This window comes from Stegostoma tigrinum, chromosome 3 (genome assembly GCF_030684315.1).
Source record: "Stegostoma tigrinum isolate sSteTig4 chromosome 3, sSteTig4.hap1, whole genome shotgun sequence".
Taxonomy (NCBI): Eukaryota; Metazoa; Chordata; class Chondrichthyes; order Orectolobiformes; family Stegostomatidae; genus Stegostoma; species Stegostoma tigrinum.
In genome coordinates this window covers 116,675,310-116,687,386 of record NC_081356.1, presented here as the reverse complement: position 1 = coordinate 116,687,386, position 12,077 = coordinate 116,675,310, and the positions used below count along the sequence as shown (strand labels likewise).

The 12,077-nt window shown below is 42.1% G+C and overlaps 1 protein-coding gene across 1 annotated transcript in view; it reads left to right on the top strand.

The window, feature by feature from the left end:
* Window positions 1–12,077, top strand: part of tenm3 (teneurin transmembrane protein 3) — a 3,293,451-nt gene that overhangs the window by 2,227,511 nt on the left and 1,053,863 nt on the right. Inside the window, exon 11 of the mRNA XM_059644858.1 lies at window positions 2,507–2,581. The gene's annotated coding sequence lies outside the window, so the exon portion shown is untranslated. The remainder of the gene's footprint in view (window positions 1–2,506; window positions 2,582–12,077) is intronic.

The following is a 12,077-nucleotide window of genomic DNA, read 5'->3' as shown; positions in this document are numbered from 1 at the left end:
TAATAAGATATAGTTTTTTTTTAAAATCCTTTAACGCCTTTGCTCCCCCATTTCAATTGCTCTAACCTAGTTGCTGGGATCTGGAATTCCCTTCCTCACCTCTCTGCCAGTCTAGCCAGCATTTAACGTTCAAGACATGGTTCATGTTCAGTAGCTGCAGAAACGATAGGGGCCCAGTATCAAACAGTTTTGGGAAGCCTGATGCAATCTAATAGTAAACAGATCCACCTTGGATTGCATGAGCCCTTCCTTTGAATTAAACACTGACCAGGAGAGAAACACTACCGCTGAGAGCCATGGGTCAGCTAGAGCCTGGCAACTGTCCATTAATGGGAGCAATGACCAATGCCAATATGGCACACAGCCCCTCACTTGTGTTTAGTGGAGGGTGCCAACAAGGGGTGGGAGGCGGTTGACAGGGAACACAGGGAAGATTCTTTTGCAATGGGCTACCAACTACCCGCCCACTCTATCCTGATTTCAGGCCCTTCAAATCAGGTGCAAAGTACCTTCCAACTTTCCAAATAGCCCTTCCAACATGCCTCTCTTCTCAATTAGGCGACAAGTAAATTTGTTAAAGTTTGCAAAACAATTGGCTCAGATGGTGAGTCACTACCACTGATTGAATGCTAGTGACAGTAGAAGTAATGCCTTGAGTGGGTGTCTCTGAGTGGGTAGGTGATGGCCAAGTGGCATTATCTCTGGACTATTAATCCAGAGACCCATGTAATGTTCTGGAGACCTGGGTTCAAATCCTACCACAGCAGATGTTTGAATTTGAATTCAATAAAAATAGCTGGAGCTAAGAGTCAAATGGTGAACATAACTCCATTGCCAATAGTTAGGAAAGCCCATGGCAATTCGGGAAGGAAACTGCCAACCTTACCTGGTCAGGCCAACGTGTGATTCCAGACCCACAGTAACGTGGTTGACTCTGAACTGCCCACTGTAGAATTCGGGATGGGCAGTGAATGCTGGCTTAACCAGTGAGTCCCACATCCTGAAGTTATGTTTTCAAAACAAAAAGACCACGCTGCACTCTTTCCAAGTGGGGCTCTATTCTGGTGGTGGGTCACGGGGTGTCTGGAGAACCATCACCAAACATTCCTGTATTGAGGATCATTAATTATGCCCTCTATCTCCCTTTCCATCTTTAAGACACTGCTTCTGAACTAGCTTTTTGAACCCAAATGTTTGGATAGCCATCCAAATATCTCTTCATGTGGCTCAAAGTTATAATTTCTTTTATATTACTTTCTGAAGTGGCTTGGTGTGGTATACAGTATTAAAGTTAGTTGCTATAAAACTATATTGGTATAAGTTGTAGGATCATTTCAGTCCAAGTACTGTGATGTGCTGAGAGTTATTCTTAGTTACTCAACAGATCTGGTCCGCAAAATGTGTTATTGCAAGTGTGGAGTCCCATTCTTTGAGCTGTAAATATAGCACACAAATTTTACGTACTTTGAAGATGTTACTTTTGTTTTTAATATGTGTATTAAATGTCTTAAATTTTATTTCCCTTTCTTAATTTTCATTTCTTTCATTTAACATCGAATTCACCCAGTGAAAACTTGATTTCTTTGATCAGACCTTAAGCTGTGTACTTCACAATCGTTCAAATGATTGGTTCAAGAAATTCACAGATGCTTTCCTTGTTTACACATAAATGCCATGTCGAGGGCACTTACCATTTCCATCCTTTAAGAGAATTTGTCACACAAAATGTCCCGGAGAGTAAACAAACAAGGACAAATGGAACTCACGGTGGGTGCCATACATTGACCAGTTACTGGATTGTTGAGCCTCCATTGTTTCACTTTAGATTTTTCTGCAGCATCAGAAAACCAGAACAAGTTCACTTTGATCATTCCACTTGCTTTGCAGAAATTTCAAAATGACTGCTTTCATCTGTCAGACAATTGCAGCCATTAAGCACTTGGTTAAGGTTGTCAGTTGCTTAGTTTCCACAATGATTAATCGCTGTCAGCTTCCTCTGCTCCCACCAATAGAGAATTTATTTTGCATGATTGAAATGTGCTGCATATTCTTCCAACTTAAGTATATAACGGAGATTAATGCAAGGATAATTTAGCATGAACCAGACAGTGACTCATTGATCAAAAATGCAAAAGAATTGCAGATGCTGGAAATCAGAAAGAAATACAGAAATTGCTGAAAACAGACAGCAGGTCAGGCAGGATCTTCGGACAAAAATCAGAGTTAACATTTTGGGTTCAGTGACCCTTCCTTGGAATCCTTCTGACGAAGGGTCACTGGACCCAAAACGTTAACACTGATTCATTGATAATGTCTTGCATAGTCAAAGTTCACTTGTCAACCAATCAACACCATTTGCCACATTGGCATTCTTACAATTGCCCTGATAAGTGCAAGAGGAAATGTTTCACAACCTGTCTCTCTTTCCAGAAGTATTCAAAACAAAAACACAAGTATTGGATTAAAAGAATTCCTTTCACATTTCCACTTCCCCTTTATGTTTCAGGAGACGACAGAGAACCACTTGATATCATCAGTCAGTGACAGAAGACCACAATCACCTATTGTGTGCTGCTTCAAGGTAGGGTGAAAATACCTGTTGAAAACAGGTTTTCAATGTGCTGTGAAAATAAATTTGTGCTGATAACTGAATGTAGGGACAATATACCCATTCAGTAAACTGATATGCTTTAATTCAGAAATGATTTTACTTCACTGTATTGACATGTAAAATCCATCCCTGTTCATGATTTCTACAAAGTTTCTGTGTGTTGCTGCACAACCCGTTTGTCATAAGCAGGCTAGGCTTGACTTTTGAGATAACAAGCTGTAGAGCTGGATGAACACAGCAGGCCAAGCAGCATCAGAGGAGCAGGAAGACTGACATTTCAGGCCTAGACCCTTCTTCAGAAATGAATTCCGGAGGGAGGAGTGTAACTTCTTCAGGGTAGGCATCCTTAGAAGAAGCTTCGAAGTGGGTTAAAATTGTTTCAGAGATAATAGGAACTGCAGATGCTGGAGAATCTGAGATAACAAGGTGTAGAGCTGGATGAACACAGCAGGCCAAGCAGCATCAGAGGAGCAGGAAGGCTGACGTTTCGTGCTTAGATCCTTCTTCAGAAAAAATGACTTGTTACAAGTCTGATATATTATCAAATGTTTCCACTCCCTTGGGTAAATTACAAAGCAAGCTCCCAGTAGCAGCAATCAGCATGAAGCAGTCATACCAGCTGTTGTAGTTATACCCTGAGAGACATGATGCTGGATTTAACAGTTACCTGGGCTTGCAGAATCGAAGTTGTGTGGTCATTGCTAATCCTCTGGGCACACTGGTCACCAGGTCTGGTGGTGATACCTGTGTTGGACTCTGGGTATCTGACAACTGTCTGAGGTGGTAATTCTGGTTTCTGAGAATCTAAAGCCCCCCCACAAGTCGGTAACAGCTAATCATTAAATGCATGTAGGGCAGCTACCTGACTTTGCAACTGAGAAGGAAGTGGAGATGGTGAGATGGGGAGGAAAATAGTGAGGTGAGAGTTATTTCAAGGTAAAATTATGATTTCATGAGGGACCACTAACATCATGGGATTTTTGACAGCCATTTGAAACAGCCTTTTCCTAGGTCCTACTCCTGTTCCAAATGGAACAGAGTATTTCTTAATTCATTCATGGGATGTGGGTGGGGTCGCAGGCTGAAATCACCATGTATTGCCCATCCTCTGAGTGGCTTATTAGTATCACTTTACAGAGGAGTTAAGATGTAACCACTTTATTGTGTGTCTAGAGTCACATGTAGGCCAGACCAGGCAAAGATGCCAGATTTCCATCTGTACAGACATTAATGAACCAGATGAGGTTTTTACAACAATTTACAGGGGATGATAATCATTTTATGGAATTTAAATTTCACCTTCTACTAGGGTGGGGTTTGCATCCATGTCTGTTGAGCGTATTAGTGCAGGGTTCAGAAATATGAGTGATCTGTCATTTCCATTATCTCCCCAAATTAATACTGAGAGAAATATGTGATGATCCATCTCAATGATTGGAAGCTGCTCTTTTGAAATGGACGTAAAAATATTCAATTTGAAGTAAAATACATCTTTGGTGCTGCATAAAACCCATTTCCCGAAAGCAGTACCTGCACTAGATGTATTGCAGGGCTAAAAACCAGAGTAATTTATCTGTGATTCATTTCAGGCTTTACAAAGGATCTGTAAGCAAATGTTTCAGCAAATATGGACAGGTTTTCTTTCCACTTCTAGCCAGGTTCTTGAGCCACAAGACATGAATCAAGCAACGAAAGAAATGCACCTTCCAGTTCTGGCATCTGGTTGAGGTTATTATTCCTTCCTGTGCTTTCTACTTTATTTAGACATGTTGATATTTGAAAACCTAGTCATAAGTAAGACTACTGAAAAAAATGATTACGTTGCTACATCTAGCTGAGTCTGCTTTTGCATTGCAAGACATCCTTGAAGATTTTTTTTTGTGGTCATTTGTACTTTATTATTGTGTTGTAATAAGGAAAGATGCACTGGCATTGGAGGCAGCCCAAAGAAGGTTCTAATCCCAAGTATAGCAGGACTGTCTTTAAAAAGGAGAGAGTGAGTAGGTTGAGCCTATACTCATTGGAATGAGAGTTGGCCTTACTGAAACATATAAAATTCTTATGAGGACTTGACAGGACAGATGCAGAAAAACTGTTTCCCTCCTGAGAGGGTCTGAGTCCAGAGACCATAATCTTAGGCAAAAAACAGAGATGAGGACGAATTTCTTCTCTCAGAGGGTGATGAATGTGAGGAACTTTTTTTACCACAGAGGGTTGTTGAGGCTACATCATTAAGTATATTCAAGGCTGAGATAGATTTTTAATCAGTGAGTGAATCAAGGGTAATGGGGAAAGGGCAGGAAAGTGGAGTTGAGGGTTGTTAAATCAGCCATGATCTCACCAAATAGCAGACCAGATTCAATGAGTCGAATGACCCATTTCTCATTAAATATTTTATGGCCCATTAACTGAGAACAAAACGCTTTTGTGATTTCCAGAGGGACAGAGCCTCTAATTTGTCCTGAATGAATGAATTCAACATGGAAGGTACAAGTGTAGAAAATGAGCTCTCAAATAAAATTAGAAAGCTATCATTGGAAAACTTAAAATGAAATCTGCTGCTCTGAGTTGTAATTCCACCGATCCCTTACAAGTTTTGTCCTACCTCATTTTGTCGAACTGTATCACCATATTCTACTTTTCATTTCTCCATCATAAATTATGATTATGGTCACAATGCAGTACCTGAGTGTGTTGTGGAAGCAAGTGTATTCATAATCTGCAAATGGGAATTGGAGAAAGATAATGAAATAAACTATTTACAGATCAAGGGGAAAGAACACAGCTCCTCTACACCTATTACAGTCACTTCCAAGTATTTCAGATTTTACGAGTTTCCTTTCTGTGACAGGAAACACTGCTATCTGATGTCAGTTTCCATAAACGCAAGTACATATGATACTGATCTTTCCAGTGCACTTTATTCCATCCTTTTATTGCCATTGTTTGGGGTGAATGTGATCAAAGGTTATGGGGAAAAAGCAGGAATAGGCTATTGAGTTGGACGATCAGCTATAATCGTGAAGAATGGTGAAACAGGCTCGAAGGGCCGAATGTCCTCCTCCTGTTCCTACATTCTGTATTTCTATTTATCGGTTGCACATGATTGCTTTTGTTACTACTGCAATATGCAAATGGTCTCTTTAGTGTTTCCATTCTCATTATCCTACACTGACCACGTGGGGAACATTGGTCAGATTTTACAGGCACCAGACTTGCTCTAAGAAATGGGTGAAACCAGGCAGGTCCCACAGGATGACTACTGTTGGCAGGCAGGGGTTTGGAATTGGCGAAGGCTCATTCATTTAGCCTCACTGCAGAGGCCAGTTCTATTTCAGGGCCACTGTTGAAACCATTGGCCATCCTAAACAAAAGGCCTCCTGTTCTCAGTCATGACTTGGCAATGTGATCATAGAAGACTAAAAACTTTTCTACAGCTTCAAAGGTTCTTCCCCCTCAATCCTAAGGCACCCATGTGCTCCTGTTATGTCTGCTCTTAAGGCAAGCCTAAGACTGTGTCAAAGTCATTTCTCTTTAATGGAAAATTTGCAAATACTGCATAACCTCAGAGTGGAAATGGTAAAAATATACATTGCTGGCAGAGGCAAAAACTAAATGCATAAAATAGTCAATTCCTGAGCTCTCCAATGATCTTGCTAATCATGTTAATCATTAATCCAATGAAATAAATCCACTAGTTTTCTCACCTGGTGGTTTTACTAAAAAGTATAAATGTATATTAGTGTGATCACAGTTGAGCAGGCAGAGGAAAAGAAGGCCTCAAAATTTTGCCCACATTCTTAATGGATTGCAAACATTCACTGAGAACAGGGTGACGTTTGACTGAGGTTTGACTGGGGAAGACTACATTGCCTGTGATATTATATGGCTGAATTCAGCTTTATCTTGCAGAGGGAGGTGGGGTAATCAGAAAATGAACAACACATTTGTTTCGAAACAAAAAGAGAATTTGCTGGAAAAGACTCAGCAGGTCCGGTTGCATCTGTGCAGAGAAATCAGAGTAAGCGTTTCAGGTCCAGTGACAATTCTTAAGAACTGATGGCAGTTGTTCTGCTGTTCAGTGGTTTTCATGCATGTCAGAATAAAATAACAAAACAAGTTAAATAGTCCCTAAAAAAGTACTTAGAAGAAGCCCATATTTCAACACACTTGAGATTTTTCTGTAATCATTATCTGTGGAGTCAGGTTTCTTAGATTTGCTTTAGTAAATGTTTTCTTTTCCATGCACTATTTATTGCAATCAGGCACAGAGTGAAATAGCCACAAAGAGGATAACTGCAAATGCAGACACTGCATTAATATGTGCCCATGAGGATTTCAAAACAAATGAATGGATTAGGAGCATGAGGAGGCCTTTCGGCCCATTGTACTTGTTCTGTCATTTATTTATGATGTAGAGGTGCCAGTGTTGGACTGGGATGGACAAGGTCAGAAGTCGCACAATACTAGGTTATAGTCCAACAGGTTTATTTGAAATCACAAGCTTTCAAAGCACTGCCCCTTCATCAGGTGAATTGAAGACAGCACCCAGTCAAAGACTTTACAGTCAGAGAGATCAAAATATCGTATAAATGGCGTGAGTGGAGTGTTGACAGGCTGAATAATAGTCTCTGCAGGTGATCGAGAGTGTCAGACGGTGTGAGTAAAGTGTCAACAGCGAAATAACAAGTGAAGGGATGACCTATAATCCAATTAATTGAGGCATGTTGAGACCATGCAGATGCTAAGACAACAGGTGAATAGACAAACGACGACACTCCCAGTCGCGAACCATTTCAACTCTCCATCCCACTCCCTGGACGACATGTCCATCCTGGGCCTCCTCCAGTGTCACAATGATGCCGCCCGAAGGTTGGAAGAACAGCACCTCATACTCCACCGTGGAAGCCTACAAACCAATGGTCTCAGTGTGGGCTTTACTAGCTTCAAAATCACCCCACACCTGACCTCATCCCAAGACCAGCCACCCCTCATCCCTGACTGCCTTCTCTCTGCCTTCTCTCCCACCTATCTGCTCCTCCGACCTCAGTGACTATCCCCATCCCCACTTCCTACCCACACCTACCTTTACTAGCTTCATCCCCGCCTCCTTGACCTGTCTGTCTTCTCTCCTACCTATCTGCTCCACTATCTACCTTCAATCACTGCCCCCACTTCTCTATTTATTTCAAAGTCCCCTTCCCCTCCCCCATTTCTGAAGAAGCGTCCAGACCCAAAACGTCAGATTTACTGCTCCTCTGATGCTGCCTGGCCTGCTGTGTTCATCCAGCTCTACATGTTATTATCTTAGACTCCAGCATCGGCAGTTCCTACTATCTCCTTGGTGAATAGATAATGCACAACAATTGACCGGCAGGAATGATAATTACAAGAAAGATAATTAAAAAAAGATAAATATAAGCTGGTGCTGGAGACAAATGACTGGAATAACATGCTCAGTAGAAACATCGCATGCCAAGGGTCTAGCCAAAGGAACAAGTAATCCAAAACTCTGCCAACTAATTAAGGTGGAGACACCATAACCAATTATCAAGGTGAGGGTGTCAAAACAGGACAGGAAGGAAGGTTTTATAGACACAGAACAGCGTGGTGGTGTCATATGTAGCATAGCATGAACCCAAGACCACGTTTGAGGCCATCTTCATGGGTACAGAACTGTGCTGTCAGTTTCTGCTCAGCAATTCTGCACGGCTATATATCTCAGATGCCACCTTGGTCGACACTAACCCGAAGGTCGGAGACCAAATACCCTTTACTCTCAAGTGTTCCCCGACTAGGAGGGAACATTCTTCCATGGTGATTGTTGCGCGGTGTCCATTCATCTGTTGTGGTTGTGTCTGCATGGTCCTGACGTGCCTCGATTAATCAGATTATACGTCACCTCTTCACTTGTTATTCAACTGTTGACACTTTACTCACACTGACTGACACTCTCAATCACCTGCAGAGACCTATTATGCAGTCTGCCAACACTCCACGCACACCATTTATAGGATCTTTGGATCTCACTGTTTGTAAATTCTGTGTCTGGATGCACTCTTCACTTCATCTGACAAATGGGCAGCGCTCTGAAAACTTACGATTTCAAATAAACCGTGAACATAGAACAGTACAGCATAGCACAGGCTCTTCACTCCAAGATGTTGTGCTGACCTATTCCCCTACTCTAAGATCAAACGAACCTACATACCTTGCATATTACTATCCTCCATGTGCCTATCCAGGATTCACTTAAATGTCTGTAATGTATCTGATTCCACTACCAGTGCCGGCAGCATATTCCAAGTGCCCACCACTCTCTGTGTGAAGAACCTAACTCTGACATCTCCCCTACACTGTCCGCCAATCACCTTAAAATTATGCCCCCTTGAGATTGTCATTTCCTCCCTGGGAGAAGCCCCTGACTATCCACTCTATCTCTGCCTGTTAGCATCTTGTACGCCTCTATCAAGTCACCTCTCATCCTTCTTCGGTCCAATGAGAAAAGCCCTATCTCCCTGAGACCTGCTCTCCAGTCCAGGCAGCATCCTCGTAAATATCCTCGGTACCCTGTCTAAAATTTCCACATTCTTTCTATAATGAGGCGACCAGAACTGAACACAATATTCCAAGTGTGTTCTAACCAGGGTTGTATCGAACTGCAGCATAACCTTGCGGCCCTTAAATTCAATCCCCCTGTCAATGAAAGCCATCACACCCTACGCTTTATTAACAACCCTCTCAACTTGGGTGGAAACTTTGAAGGATCTATGGATGTGGACCCCAAGATCCCTTTGTTCCTCCACGCTGCCAAAAATCCTGCCATTAACCCTGTATTCTGCATTCCAATTTGACCTTCCACAATGAATCACTTCACACTTTTCCAGGTTGAATTCCATCTACCACTTCTTTGCTCAGCTCTGCATCCTGTCAGTGTCCCGTTGCAACCTACAACAGCCCTCCACTCTAACCACAACTCCACCAACCTCATCCAAGTCATTTATAAAGATCAGAAAGAGCAGAGGTCCCAGAACAGATCCTTGCAGAACACCACTGGTCACTGAGCTCCAGGCTGAATACTTTCCATCCACTACCACCCTCTGTCTTCTATTGGACAACCAATTCTGTGTCCAGACAGCCAAACTTTCCTGAATCCCATCACTCCTTATTTTTTGAATGAGCCTACCATGTGGAACCTTATCAAATGTCTTGCTAAAATCCAGATACACCACATCCACTGTTCTACCTTCATCAATGTGTTTTGTCATATCCACAAAGAATTCAGTAAGACTTGTGAGGCAAGACCTGCCCCTCACAAAGCCATGCTGACTATTTCTAATCAAACTATGCTTTGCCAAATAATCAATCATACTATCTCTCAGAATCCTCTCCAATAATTTGCCCACCACAGAAGTAAGACTGACAGGTCTGTAATTCCCAGGATTATCCCTATTCCCTTTCTTGAACAAGGGAATGATATTTGCCACCCTCCAATCATCTGGTACTACTCCAGTGGACAGTGAGCATGCAAAGATCATCACCAAAGGGATAGCAATCTCTTTCTTCGCTTCCTGTAGTACATTGGGTATATCCCATCTGGCCCAGGGGAATTATCTATCCTTATGTTTTTCAAAATTTCTAGCACATCCTACTTCCTAACATCAACCTGTTTGAGCATATCAGCCTGTTTCGTGCTGTTCTCACAAACGACAAGGTCCGTCTCACTTAAGCAAAGCATTCATTAAGGACCGCCCCTACCTCCTCCGACTCCATGCACAAGTTCCCTCCACTATCCCTGATTGGCTTTACCCTCACTCTGGCCATCCGCTTGTTCCTCACATAAGTATGGAATGCCTTTGCGGTTTTCTTTAATCCTACCTGCTGGAATAGTACTAGATGACTCGAGAGGAGCAAGTGTTATTCCCTTGTTCAGGAAAAGGAAAGTACAGACCTGTTGGACAATAACCTGATGTCTTATCATTTGTTTAGATTGTGGTTGATGTGATTGTGGCCTCAGCTTCATCTCCTGACCAATCACAGATGACGCTCTTGCTCATTAATAATCTATCAGCCTCTGCCCTAAAAGTATTCAATTAGCCTGTCTCCACCTCTGTCTGGGTCACAGAGTTCCAAAGACTCATAAACTTACAAAGGAAAACATTTCTCCTTATCTCCATTTTAAACTCCTTACTCTTATTACCATGTACTGCCCTCAAACCTACAACTCTTCCACAAGAGAAAACATTCTTTAGCATCCACTCTGTCAGTTCCCCTCAGGACTTCATATGCTTCAGAAAGATTGCCTCTCAGTTTTGTCCCCATTTCAGTGTGCTTTATCCCCTTACATCCCCTGAGACGTTTTTTGTTAGTGTTGACTCATCAACCAGGGCAAACAATTTTGCTGACATACACCCTGTTAGGCCTTGTAAGGATATTGTATATCTTAATGAAGTTATCCCTTATTCTTTTGAACTCTGTGGAATACAGATAGTCTCTCCTCACTAGAAAATCCCACCATTCCGAGGATTAATCTCTCAAATAGTGCAAGACAGTGAGAGGAGAAAATTTGTCAGCAAGTTTCTGAGTGTGAAAACAATAAGCTATGGGACAAGTGCTAGAAAATGGGATCAGAGCGGTTGGCTGCTTGGTTTTGACCAGGACAAACTCATTGGACCAAAGGGTCTTCCTCCTGTGGTGTGGACCTCTATGTCTCTCTCATGAGGGATTTGGATGGAGTGGACAGGGGACACCTGTTTCCTACAGTGACGAGGTCAAATACCAGGGAACACAGATTCAAGATGACTGTTCGAGGGGATGTGAGGAAAATCTGAGTCATCCAGAGGTTGTGGGCTTCTGAAATTTACTGGCCAGTTTGGTGTTGGAGATGGAAAGCCTCATATCATTCAAAGTGGATCCGGATCTGCATTGAAACTCCATAAGCTGCAAGTCTATGGACCATGCTGGTGAATAGAATTGAATGGCTACGTTCTGTGCTGTAACTCCATCATTCTTTAGTTTTATGGAGCCTCTTGCATTCCTTCTAAGGCAAGGATATCCCTTCTTAGGTAAGGAGACCAATACTGTACACAATACTCCAGCTGGGGTTTTCCCCGAACCTTTATACAACTGCAAAAAGGCTGTATTTACTCCTGTATTCAAATTTCTTGCAATGACGGCCAACATACCATTCCCTTCCTAACTGTTTGCTGCGCCCACACGCTAACTTCAAGTGACTCATGAACAAGGGCATCCAGGTCGTTTGCATATCCAATCTCTTGCCAATCTCTCAGTCTGTAAGAAATATTTTGCCTTTCTGCTTTTTCTACCAAAGATAATAACTTCACTTATTATTCCACCTGTTATGTTCCACACCATTCATTTCAATTAGTCAGGTCTTCTTGAATCTCTTTATATCCCCTTCACAACTTACCTTCCCATCCAGTTTGGAGATTTTAGCAAATTTGGG